The 13,484-nt window shown below is 52.8% G+C and overlaps 1 pseudogene; it reads right to left on the minus strand.

The window, feature by feature from the left end:
• Positions 1–288: 288 nt before the first annotated feature.
• Positions 289–3,162, minus strand: LOC116546182 (annotated as a pseudogene).
• Positions 3,163–13,484: the final 10,322 nt, after the last annotated feature.

Consider the following 13,484-nt stretch of genomic DNA (forward strand, 5'->3'; position numbering starts at 1 on the left):
AAGTGGGGCGAGGGCCTGGCCAGAGGGGCAGGGGGGGCTGTGGGCCAGTTGGGGGTGAGCTTGCTCCTGGTCTCTTCAGCAGCAGTTTATAGAGACGCCAGAGATCTGGGGGGCAGAGGGTGGGGAGGGGTGCGAGGCGCTCAGGCAGGACATGGGCTGGGCGAGGCGTTCTCCAGCCACCAGCTCGTCCCACTGCTCTGGGCTGCCTCGCCAGGTGAACAGGTTACTGGAGATTTATTGCATTGTTTGGAAGGGGCCTGGGGCTAAGGACAAGTGGGGGTGGCAAGAGAGGTGGGCAGGAGGCGGGCAGGCATCATCACTTGGTCTTGGCATCTTCTCGGACCTTCCAAATCACCAGGTGCATGCAGGCACCAGCATCCTGGCTGGAGCTGTGCCCATCTGCATTGTCCTGGATATCTGTCTGAGGTAGGCGGCCATGAGGTTCCGCAGGGACCGCTTGCAGGGAAGGCTGAGATGGTGGGGAAAGAGCACAGACGTGTCCACTACAGTGCTGTGGATGACTTTCAGGGCCAGGAGGTCACACTGCAGGCTGTGTCCGATGAGGATGGTGTCGGCGCTGAACATGCTCAGCAGGATGGCCTGGACATTGTGCAGTGTGACACTCGTGTCCGTGAGGTCAGCCTCCATCATGCCCGAAGACCTGGTGTTGAGGTCCACAATCATGTTGTCCGGCTTCACGAAGGTGTCATAGACCACGTGCACATCCGTGTCGACCACCGTGACATGCATCAGCTCCAGGCCGTAGGTCACGTAGGGCATCTCGCAATCCAGGGCGTCGATCCCCAGGTGGGCGTCTCTGGAGAGTTCTTCCTCAAAGGTCTTCAGGAAGCCCTCGGGGCGCTCCTTCCTGCTGTCCTGCATTTGTTGCTTGGCAACCCTGCAGCTGACAGAGCTGTCAGCAGCAGAGCAGCACATGTACTGGGTCTCCCAGCCTCTGGCCACCCGGCTCTGGTGCAGCCATCCCCAGTGGTAGTAACACTCCTCATTACGGACACAGCGGCCCGAGGAGGACACGAGGTACTCGGTGCCACAGCGGCAGCAGGTCCTGCAGGAAGAGTCCTTGGGCCTCTTCTTCTCAGCTGTGAAGATGATGGCGCCCCCGGGCCGCTCCGAGTAGGGAAAAGTGTAGCTGTTCTCCTTGAGCTGGTCCTGGGTAAGCAGGTGCTCCTTGAGATGGCTGTACAGGGCGGCCCCTTTCAGGTCCTCCCCTCGGGGACTGCTTGGGTGGCTGAGCGAGAAGCTGGTCTTGGTGGCCAACCTGCCCCCCAACACCACCTCCTGGGACACAACCCTGCAGCCACTGGCTTTGCTGAGGTTAGACACGGCACTGGGGGCCAGGCTGCTGTGCCTCCAGGAAGCCCAGTCAGAGTCTGAGTCCGAGCTGAGGCCGGGGAGTGTGGAGGACCACACACTTGGCACGCTTAGTTCCGCCGGCCCTGTGGCCTCGTCCTCACTCTCATCCCCAAAGAGGTCAGCGTGGCTCAGGGCCCATATCTTCAGTTTGGGGGCATCCTGGGAGGCACCCTCGTCCAGCGAGCTGGCTTTGCACTCCACCAGCTTCCCCGACTGAGCCTTGGCGCCCTTCCTCTCAGGGAGCTGGAAGGGGGCCGGGTGAAACTCTGCTGGCCCCCAGTCGGGAATCCCTGCTTGTAGGGTTGGTTGCTGAGCTGGCCAGTCAGGCCTCCCTTTCCCTGAGCTGGCCACGGAGTGGCCGAAGATGGCTTCTGCTTGGTCCCTTCTGACCACTCTGCTTTGAGCTGGGGGCTGCTGGCCTGTGGGCCCTTCTTGTCCACACAGGGCCTCTCCTCCCACCCTTGACACTTGTCTTTGGTCTTGTCCTTCCTCTGGGCACCGTCTTTACAGCTGGGGGGCAGGTGGGGCCCCGCTTTTCTTCCTCTTGAGTTTCTCCTGTTTGGGGCAGCCCCCATCCTGCAAGGCCTGGGCTGGGGAGCTGGGCTTGGCCAGGGTTGGCTGGTGGTCCCCCACATTGCACTGCATGGCAGTCTCCTTGGTCTCACGCAGGCCGCCCCCCTCAGCCTCCAGGCTCTCTTTGGAGGGTGGCTGCCCAGAGGCCTTGCTCTCAGGGTCAGCCCTGGCTTTGGGAGTGCTGGCCGTGGTGGGCTGGTCACCAGGGACCATGGCGGCCTCATCTTCCGAGTCTGAGAACATTGCATGACAACTGCCAAAAGGGTCGCAGGGCTTCTTGGGGGCAGACGTGTAGAGCTCGCTGCCGCGGGGTCCCTGGGGCCACTTGGCGGCATGCTTGTTTCAGTACCTGTCCCTGCTGGGGTGCTGGGAGGAGTAGTTGGAGAGCGGGTCGTACTCCAGGTCTGTGGGTGGCTGGGAGTTGTCCACCACGTACTTGCCGCTGGAAATGGGGCGGTTGTGCCACCGGGGCTGGCTCACGGCCTTGGGGACGTACTCCAGGGCACCACTGCCCCCTCTGCCTCTGCCCTGACCCCTGTCCGGGGATGCCAGCAATTACTTGCTGCCTTGCTCAGCAGGGGTGGCCAGCGGGGTGGGATGGTAGCTGGCATTGGGGTTTAACAGGCTGTGGCTGCCGGGGCTGTAGTGGAAGGCCGGTGGGAAGGTATCGTCATCCAAATCCATGATGGGGCCTATGTCAGGGCTGCAGGGTGCCAGGGCAGGGTCCTTGGCGGCACAGTGCTCACGGGCCATCTCCAGCAGCTCCCGGTAGCTCAGCTGCTCCAGCTCTACCTCACTGTGCACGGCCTGGATGTCCTGGTTGACCAACTCCAGCTCCAGCTCCAGCACGTCAGGCCTCGGCTCCTCCCCCAGGCCGAGGGCGCCATTCTCTCTCTGCGGCCCGGAGCTTGGACAGCTCGGGGTTGTAGGGGTCATAATCAAGCCCGAGGCTGAGGGAGGTTCAGGAAACAACAGGCTTGAAGGGGCGATGCCCAGCAGGTGTAGGCCCAGGCATTCCTAGCGAGCTCTGCTGCCGGGGAGGGGGGGATGGGGGAGTGCTGCACCACTCCACACTGCTCCGCCATCATCCAGTGCGCTGGGGACCCAGGTCCTGCAGTACCGGAAGTGGCAGTAGGGTCGCTAGCAGGGACCCCCTCACGCCCCAGACCAACAGGGGCAGTCAATAGCCCGGAAGAAGCCAGTGGAACTTAGCATGGTCCGTCCGGCGGGTGGGGGGGGGCCCGGGCCTGGAACCACCCAGGCCCCCTCACTCAGAGATTTTTAAGTGCTTTTTTTTTTTTTTTTGACGGAGTCTTACTCTGTTGCGCAGGATGGAGTGCACTGACGCCATTTGAGCTCACTGCAACCTCCGCTTCCCCGGTTCAAGCAATTTTCTGCCTCAGCCTCCTGAGTAGCTGGGATTACAGGTGCCGACTACCACGACCAGCTAATTTTTGTATTTTTAGTAGAGACGAGGGTTTTACCATCTTGGCCAGGCTGGTCTTGAACTCCTGATCTCGTGATCTACCCACCTCCGTGTCCAAAAGTGCTGGGATTACAAGCTTGAGCCACCACACCTGGCCTTTATTTTTTTACTTTATTGCATTGAGACAGTCTCGCTCTATCACACGTCGCACAGGCTGGAGTGCAGTGGCATGAGCTTGGCTTACTGTGACTTCCACCTCCCTGATTCAAGGGATTCTCCTGCCTCAGTCTCCCAAGTAGCTGGGATTACAGGTACATGCCACCACGCCCAGCTAATTTTTGTATTTTTAGTAGAGACAGGGTTGCACCATGTTGGCCATGCTGGTCTCGAACTCCTGACCTCACGTGATCCAGCCACTTCGGCCTCCCAGAGTGCTGGGATTACAGGCATGAGCCACCACACCCGGCCTTTAAATGGTATTCTTAAATAAATCATTAAATAAATGCAGGCTGTGCACTTTCTCACCTGCCAGCAAGCCCCACGCATGATGGGATCCCCTCCTACAACGGTCCTGGGACAGGGCATCTCCAGCCCCCTCCGTGTGATGGCAAGGCTGCCTGTCGGGCCATGACCAGCAGGCGGCAGCAAAGCCCACCTCCCGGGAGACCCGTGCTGGCTCCAGCTGCCAGCTCCCAGAAACACCGCAGTCCAGATGCTGGCCAGGGGGAATTTCTCGCCCCTGAAGTCAGTCTGCGTGTAGACATGTACAATACCCGCTCCCAGTCATCAGTTCCCACTCACCGTCTCCCAGGCTGTCTCGCCAGGGTCCTGGATGCCTGGGTTGAATGGCTTAGTAAGGATCTGGGTGGTGGGGAACACTGGGCACCACACCTGGAGGGGTGTGGGAGGCTGCCCACTTCTCAGAAAGCAGATCGGGAGACGGAAGCCACCCAGGGCAAGTGTTGGGCGTGGTCATTTCTGAGAATATTTAGGACGCTTCCCCCAAGCCTGGTACATGAACCGGTCCCTCTCCTGGACCCTCTCCCGGACCCCACTGCCTGGTTGGAACCGAGAGTGTCAAGTTTCGTGCCCAGGAGACAGGTGTCTGCACACTGAGGCTGACTGAAGGCAAACCTGGCTTGGGAGAAACGTATCCGGGAGGCCACCTGGGTGCCTACGGCCAATTTGGTTCAAACCTCTTCTGAAACCTGTCAGCATCTTGCAAAAATGAAAGATGGTCTTTTGTGCTTGTCATCCCAGCACTTTGGGAGGCTGAGGTGGGAGGATCGTGTGAGCCCAGGAGTTTGAGACCAGCCTGGGCAAGACATCAAGACCCCACCTCTCCTAAAAATGAAAAAAATTATCCAGGTGTGGCAGTGCACATCTTTAAGTCCAAGCTATTTGGGAAACTGAGGTGGAAGGATTGCTTGAACCCAGGAGCTTGAGACCAGCCTGGGCAAGACAGCAAGACCCCATCTCTAAAAATTAAAAAAAAAAAATTAGTGGCCAGGCACAGTGGCTCATGCCTGCAATCCCAGACTTTGGGAGGTGGATCACCTGAGGTCAGGAGTTCGAGACCAGCCTGACCAACATGGTGAAACATTATCTCTACTAAAAATATAAGTATTAGTTGAGCATGGTGGTAGGTGCCTGTAATCCCAGCTACTCAGGAGGCTGAGGCTGGAGAATCGCTTGAACCCGGGAGGTGGAGACTGCAATAAGCCAGGATAGCACCAGTACACTCTAGCCTGGGTGACAGAGAGAGACTCTGTCTCAAAAATAATTAATAAAAATTTAAAAATTAGCCAGGTGTGGCAGTGCATGTCTGAAGTCCAAGCTGTTCAGGAGGATGAGGCAGGAGGATCACTTGAGTCCAGGAGGTTGAGGCTGCAGTGAGCTAGATCATGCCACTGCATTCAAGCCTGGGCAACAGAGCGAGCAAGACCCTGTCTCAAATAATAATAATGATTAAGTAATAAAGAAGTTCTTTGTCATGTTATTTGAGGCCACCTGAGCCATACCCTGGGGCAAGGCCCTTTCTAGAGACTTCCCCATGCTGTCATCATCTTGACCAGTGAGATCACTCTCCTAGGGATTAGGGGAAGGGGGCCCTCTGTTTTGGGGAGCACTATGGAGGGGAGCCTGGCAGGTGCCTGGTGGTGGTGACAGTTCTTAGCTGCTGGTTTAATGTGCATGCTCACCAGCTTTTCCTGTACCATTCAACTTCCTCACTCATGGTCAAGGAGCTTCAGAAATGCGCTGAATTCACTGGCTCACCAAGGGTCCCCCAATAGGCCAGAGGCACCCCTGGGTCCCACTGGATAGTCCTGCAGTGGCCAGTCTGCAGCTATGAGCTCTAGGGACCCATTCCCTTAACCCAATGTAATGGTTTGCTGGAGCTCTGTGACCTCGGGCCACAAAGTGGAGGGCTTCAGGGACAGATTTCTTCTCTCTCTCAATTCTGGAGGCTGGAAGTCCAAGAGAGTAACTGGTGGGGCCCTGTCTGCACCAGCACTCAGTATTTGGTGGGTAAACATCGCTGCAATCCACCCAGCTATCCTGCACAACGGGAATTCCAGAAATGGCCAAAGTGAATCTCACAGAAGGGAGTCTGAGGTCCTCCAGCAAGAGAGCAGCTAAACTGCAATTGTTACCCACACCTGTCGGGTCTCAAATCCCAGGGCATAACCAGGCTCAGCCAAGCAAGGCACTCACACTGGGCACAAACTTGAAGGCAGCATTGAGGCCAGATGAGGTGGCTCACGCCTGTAATCCCAGCACTTTGGGAGGCCAAGGAGGGGAGATCACTTGAGGTCAGTAGTTCAAGACCAGCCTGGCCAATACGGTGAAACTCTTGTCTCTACTAAAAATAAAATAATAATAATAATAATAATTAGCCAGGCATGCTGGTTCCAGATACTTGGGAGCCTGAAGCAGGAGAATCGCTTGAATAACAACAAAGAAAAGAGGGCCGGGGGTGCTGAAAAACCTCAGTGACTGAGATGAAATAATATTTCAGTCCAAACCAAAGATTAGCTGGAGTGGAACACGCCTGTAGTACCAGCTACACACGACACTGAGGTGGAAGGATCCCTTGAGCCTAGGGGTTCAAGAATAGCCTCCGCAACATAGTGAGACCCTGTGTCTACAAAAAATTAAAAATTAGCTGGGTGTGGTGATGTGTGCCTGTAGTCCCATCCACTCAGGGGGCCAAGGTGGGATCACTTGAGGACAGGAGTTCGAGACGTCCCTGGGCAACATAGCAAAAGCACATCGCTAAAAAAAAACAAAAAAATCCAGCCAAGCATGGTGGTTCACACCTGTAATGCCAGCACTTTGGGAGGCTGAGGTAGGCGGATCACCTGAGGCCAGGAATTTGAGACCACCCTGGCCAACATGGTGAAATCCCATTTCTACTAAAAATACAAAAAAAAAAAAAAAAAATTAGCTGGTCGCAGTGGCACATGATCATAATCCCAGCTACTCAGGAGGCTGAGGCAGGAGAATTTCTTGAATTCAGGAGGCCAAGGTTGCAATGAGTGGAGATCACTTCAATGCATTCCAGCCTGGGTGACAGAGTGAGACTATCTCAAAAAAAAAAAAAAAAAATCACAATCAATGCAAAAATCCACAATGGAGCCAGAATAAAAATTTTAAATCAAGATGGAGTCAGTAATTCTCCTTTTTCCTTTTGTCTTGGCTCCAATGTGCCTCTCACAGCACTGTGAATGATTCCACTTTGGGAGAAAATTCTGATCATTTGTTCATCGTGGGTTTTGCAGATTTATTTTGAATTTTTATAAGAGTGTACTAAAATATTATTTATAGGACAGGTGCAGTAGCTCCCGCCTGTAATCCCAGCACTTTGGGAAGCCAAGACACATGATCAGAGGTCAGGAGTTCAAGACCAGGCTGACCAACATGGTGAAACCCCATCTCTACTAAAAATACAAAAATTAGCTGGGCGTGGTGGCAGATGCCTGTAGTCCCAGCTACTCTGGAGGCTGAGGCAGGAGAATCGCTTGAACCCAAGAGGCTGAGGTTGCAGTGAGTTGAAATTGTGCCACTGCACTCCTGCCTGCTCAACAGAGTGAGACTCTCCCCCTACCCCATATATATATACACACACACATACATATATATGTATATATGTATATGCTGACTTTTTGGTGGCCCCTTAAATATTGTGTTTTTCTCACCTGACCCTGGTCCCAATCCTGCAAGACAAACCCTCTCCCACTCCCCATAGTCCCTGGGCACGTGAACACCTGTCAGATAGCTGTGCACCTGCCCATTCTGAATAGTGACAATTTCTGAAAGCCAGGCTTGGAGGTGCAATGGAAAGGCCTGGCCCAGGCCTTTTCAGGGGTAACCCAGCAATTCTGCTCCCGGGCATAGAACCAAAAGAATTGAAGAGGGTCATCCAACAAATGCATGCACACAAATTTTCACAGCAGCATGATTTTCACAGCAGCCAAAAGGTTACTGCAAGAACCCAGGTGTGTATCAGTGGATGGATGGATCCATGCATGGTTCATCCTGACAGTGGAACACAACTCAGCCCTGAAAAGGAGCCAGGCTCTCACACAGGCCACAGCATGGATGCACCTTGAGGACATCACACTCAGTAAGGGATGCCAAACACAAAAGGCCACACAGTGTGTGTGATCCCACTTCTATAAAATGTCCAGGACAGGCCCATCCACAGACACAGGAAGGGGATGTGTGAGTGCCAGGAGCTGGTGGAGGGGTAGGGAGTGACAGCTGGTGGTGATAAAGTTTCTTTCCAAAGTGAGAATGTGCAAGAATTTGGCCAGGTGTGGTGGCACACGCCTGTAATCCCAGCACTTTGGAAGGCTCAAGCGGGTAGATCACTTGAGGGTAGGAGTTCGAGACCAGCCTGGCCAACATGGTGAAACCCCATCTCTACTAAAAACACAAAAATTAGCTGAGCATGGTGGCAGGTACCTCTAACCCCAGCCACTCAGGAGGCTGAAGCAGGAGAATCACTTGAACCCAAGAGGTGGAGACTGCAGTGAGCTGAGATCATGCCACCGCACTTCAGCCTGGGCAACAGAGGAAGACCCTGTCTCCACAAAAAAATAAAAATAAAGAGAGAGAGAGAGAGAATGTACAAGAACTAGGTAGGAGAGGCCAGGCGTGGTGGCTCATGCCTGTAATCCCAGCACTTTGGGAGGCTGAAGCGGGTGGATCACTTGAAGTCAGGAGACCAACCTGGCCAACATGGTGAAACCCCATCTCTACTAAAAATACAAAAATTAACTGGGTGTAGTGATGGCACATGCCTGTAATCCCAGCTACTTGGGAGGATGAAGCAGGAGAATCACTTGAACCTGGGAGGCAGAGACTGCAGTGAGCTGAGATTGTGCCAGTGCACTCCAGCCTAGGGGACAGAGGGAGACCACATCTCCAAAGATAAAAAAAAAAAAAGAGACACAGAGAGAGAATGTACAAAAACTAGGTAAGAGTGATGTTCACACAATGTTGTGAATGTATTGAATGCCACTGAACTGTTCACTTTAAAATGCTTAACTACGTTATTCAAACCTTACCTAAATTTATTTAAAAAGCAGGTGACGGCCAGGCATGGTGGCTTACACTTGTAATCCCAGCACTTTAGGAGGCTGAGGCAGGAGGATCACCTGAGCTTTGGAGTTCAAGACCAGCCTGACCAACATGGAGAAACCCTGTCGCTACTAAAAATAATAATACAAAAGTAGCTGGACATGGTGGTGCATGCCTATAATCCCAGCCACTCCGGAGGATAAGGTAGGAACATCGCTTGAATCTGGGAGGCAGAGATTGTGTTGAGCCCAGAGAGTGCAACTGTACTCCAGCCTGGGCAACAAGAGCAAAACTTTGTCTCAAATAATAAAAGAAGAAAAAACAGGTGAGAAGATGGCTTTGGAGAAGGCACACTGATTTCAGCTGTGGTCGCAGGTGTGCAGATGTCTGATGAGGGTCTCAGTGCCAGCAGATGGGATTACCTGAAAACCAGAGTGGGGAACCCGGCAGGCTCCCTAGCAGCCTCGGTGCAGGCCCAGGGGCTGTATGTCCTCCGTGCTTGCCCCACTCGGGGAAGGAAAGAAGGCCTTCGAGACTTTGCCATCCGAATCCTCTGCTGTAGAGGGGGGCTGCCCTGGAGGCACCTGGCACCTTGCCCTGGGGTGTCCGGTGTCCGCCAGGGGAGCTCCTCCGGGTTCCTGGTCCTGTGACTCTGCAGATGACTCAAGAAGCACAGGGGTGCCTGCATCTGGGGACACATGAGCCTTCGCTCCCCCATCTCTGGATTACTGACCTGCATTGGGGAGCTGCATTGAGGCCATTGGCATGCCTGTGGGGTTGCCCACCTGTAGAGATGACCTCTGTCATCCCACAAGGGTGAAAAACCCATCCCTCCAGCCTATTAGCCTTCTGGTGCCTGGGCTCTGGGGATTTCATTTTTACCAGGGGCAGATCCCATGTGGGTGGAACCTCTGCAGCATCAGATCTTACTCTTGCCTTTTGGCTTTTCTGCTCCTCAGACCTCCCCACTCCTCTCCTCCACCCATTCTTCACCACCTGTGAGTGGCTCTGACTTTTAGGTGTGGAAACTGACATGGCACGTTTGTGTCATGGGTGGCAGGGCTAAACTTCATAATTTTTCACCCCTCCACCTTCCCTCTCACTTTGTTTAACCTTTTTATTTTCTCAAAAACCATGTGATCTTCTGTTCTCCCTCCAAGAGGTACATCTCAGGTCCCAGGTGAACTTTCTGAATGGTGTGGCCTGCATGCGTGCCTGTGTGCATCTGGCTGCCTATTAGGAGGAAACTGGTTTTGCTGCCCCGTTTCACTGTCACTTGAAATACTGCTGTCCTGGGGAACTGCTCCCTAGAAAGCCTGTGTGTGCTGTGTTGAGGGTGAGCACCACTGGTCCAAGCTGACACCACAGACCACTTCAGAGATGCCACTGGCATATGACAGGGGGTTCCCAGTGTGGGGCTGAGCCTTGCATGGGAGGGACTCACAGACTGGCCCTAAGCGGGCTTTCGAAGTTGTTAAAATACATAACAATGTAGTTTAGCTTGCCCCATCCTAATATTTTTTTTTTTTTTTTTTTTTTTGAGATGGAGGCTCACTCTGTTGCCCAGGCTGGAGTGCAGTGGTGCGATCTTGGCTCACTGCAACCTCCACTTCCTGGGTTCAAGTGATTCTCCTGCCTCAGCCTCCCAGGTAGCTGGGATTACAGGTGCCCACCACCACAACTGGCTCATTTTTTGAATTTTTAGTAGAGACTAAAAATTTTAGGGTTTCCTCATGTTGGCCAGGCTAACTCCTGCCCTCAGGTGATCTGCCCACCTCCGCCTCCCAAAGTGCTGGGATTACATGGGTGAGCCACCACGCCTAAACTTCTTTCTTTTTTTTTTGACACAGGGTCTTGCTCTATCACCCAGGACAGAGTGCAGTTTTGCAGGCACACCTCACCACAGCCTCAACCTCCTGGACTCAAGTGATCCTCCCATGTCAACTTCTTGAGTAGCTGGGACTACAGACACACACCACCATGCCCAGCTAATTTCTAATTTTTTCATAGTGACAGGGTCTCACTATGTTTCCCAGGCTGATCCCAAACTCCTGGGCTCAAGTGATCCTCCACTTCAGCCTCCCAAAGTGCTGGGATTACAGGCTTGAACCACAGTGCCCAGCCTTTGTTTACTATTCAAAAGTTGGCAACTTTGTGATGTTAATTACATGTACACCATGTGCAAACATCAACACTATCTATCTAGTACCAGAAATTCTTCATCATTGGAAATGGGAACCTTCCCAGTTTAGTTCTGAAATGTCTTTCAAAGAGATTGCCCCACCTGAGCATGTGGTTGGTCTTACTTGCCTTGGCTGCCTTCCCTCATCCTCGCTTTGTATTTTTGAGACAGGGTCTAACTCAGACACACAGGCTGGAGTGCAGTGGTGCCATCTCAGCTCACTGTAGCCTCCATCTCCTGTGCTCACGCAATCCTCCCCCCTCAGGCTCCCAAGAAGCTGGGACTACAGGCATGTGCCACCACACCCAGCTAATTTTTGTATTTTTTGTAGAGAAAGGGTCTTCCTATATTGCCCAGGCTGGTCTCGAACTCCTGGGCTCAAGCAATCCTGCCAAGGAGTTGGGACTACAGGCGCACCTCATTATGCTGCCCCGGCTGTTTGGGAACTCCTGGGCTCAAGCCATCCTTCCACCTCGGCCTCCCAAAGTGCTGCAATTACACGCGTGAGCCACCCAACCTCTTCCTGACTCTTAAAAGCAGCTTGCTACCAGGCGTGGTGGCTCACACCTGTAATCCCAGCACTTTGGGAGGCCAAGGTGGGCAGATCACAAGGTCAGGAGCTCGAGACCATCTTGGCTAACATGATGAAACCTCATGTCTACTAAAAATATGAAAAAAAAATTAGCTGGGCATGGTGGCGCACACCTAGGGAGGCTGAGGCAGGAGAATCACTTGAACCTTGGAGGCGGAGGTTGCAGTGAGCTGAGATCACACACACTCCAGCCTGGTGACAGAGTAAGACTGCATCTTCAAAAAATAAAAAAAAAATTTTAAAGTGGCTTATTGGTGCAGAAGCTTCCCAGCCATTGTACATGGAGGCCTTTCCTGTAAGCATCTACGTTTGCCCTGAAAAGAGACTTTGTGTGTTGTCTGAGTAATGCCCCAAGGATATCTGCTCCTAAATTCGTGGAACCTGTGAATTTTCCCTTATATGGGAAAGAAGTTGCAGAAGTGATTACAAGAAGGATCTTGAGATGGGAGGTCATCCTGGGTTTCTAGGTGGACCCTAAACATAATCACAGCTGTCCTTATAAGAGTGAGATTTGGCCAGCACAGTGGCTCATGCCTGTAATCCCAGCACTCTGGAAGGCAGAGGCAGGAGGATGGCTTGAGGCTATGAGTTTGAGACCATCTTTGCCAACATGGTGAAACCCCATCTCTACTAATAATACAAAAATTAGCAGGGGTGTGGTGGTGGGTGCCTGTCATCCCAGCTACTCAGGAGGCTGAAGCAGAGAATTGCTTAAACCCAGAAGGTGGATGTTGCAGTGAGTTGAGATCTCACCACTGCACTCCAGGCTGGGTGACAGAGAGAGACTGTCTCAAAAAAAAAGAAAGAAAGAAAGAAAAAGGCCAGGTGTGGTGGTTCACACCTGTAATCCCAACACTTTGGAAGGTTGCGACAGGCAGATCATGGGGTCAGGAGTTTGATACCAGCCTGGTCAACAGGGTGAAACTCCATCTCTACTAAAAATACAAAAATTAGTCAGGTGTGGTGGCACATGGCTGTAATCCCAGCTACTTGGGAGGCTGAGGCAGGCAAATTGTTTGAACCCAGGAGGGGGAGGGTGTGGTGAGCCAAGATTGTGCCATTGTACTTCAGTCTGGGAAAAAAAGGGAAAACATTTCCCAAAAAAAAAAAAAAAAAAAAAAAGTTGAGATTTGATAAATGCGGAAAGGCATGGGGAGATGGAGGCCAAGATTGGAGCCAAGCGGGCTCAAGCCAGGGGATTCCTGGAGCCTCAGAAGCTGGAGGAGGTAGGAGGAGTCCTCTGCTGGAGCCTCTGGAGGGAGCACGGCCCTGCTCACACCTTGCTGTTTAACTTCAGAACCACAGAGAATCATTGCCACTATTTTAAGCCACCAAATCTGTGTGACTTGTTATAGCAGCCACAAGCCACTCATACTGATGGCCAAAAGGGCTTGGACTCTAATGACAGAATCCGTTCGTCAAAGGATTTCAGTTGGTTTCTTGGTCCTAATACTTCTAAGACAGAAAAAACCACACCGGATTTTGTCCTTCTCACCATTGCCCTGTATCTGTCTGGGAAAAGCATTCACACAAACCACACTTCGCTCTTGAACTTGGTGCAGTGAGACAATCACACTCTAGGGCAGAAAGCTTTCTCTCTTCCCTCCCTCTCTTCCCTCTTCCTTCCCTCTCCCTTCCCTCTCTCCATTCCTCCTCCCCACTTCTCTCCCTCCTTCCCTCCCTCCCTCCCCTCCGTCTCTCCCTCCCTCCCTCCCTTCCTTTCTTTCATTCATTCTTTTTTTTTTGACAGA

This window comes from Sapajus apella, unplaced genomic scaffold (assembly GCF_009761245.1).
Source record: "Sapajus apella isolate SASKATOON/1434 unplaced genomic scaffold, GSC_monkey_1.0 scaffold654, whole genome shotgun sequence".
Lineage (NCBI taxonomy): Eukaryota > Metazoa > Chordata > Mammalia > Primates > Cebidae > Sapajus > Sapajus apella.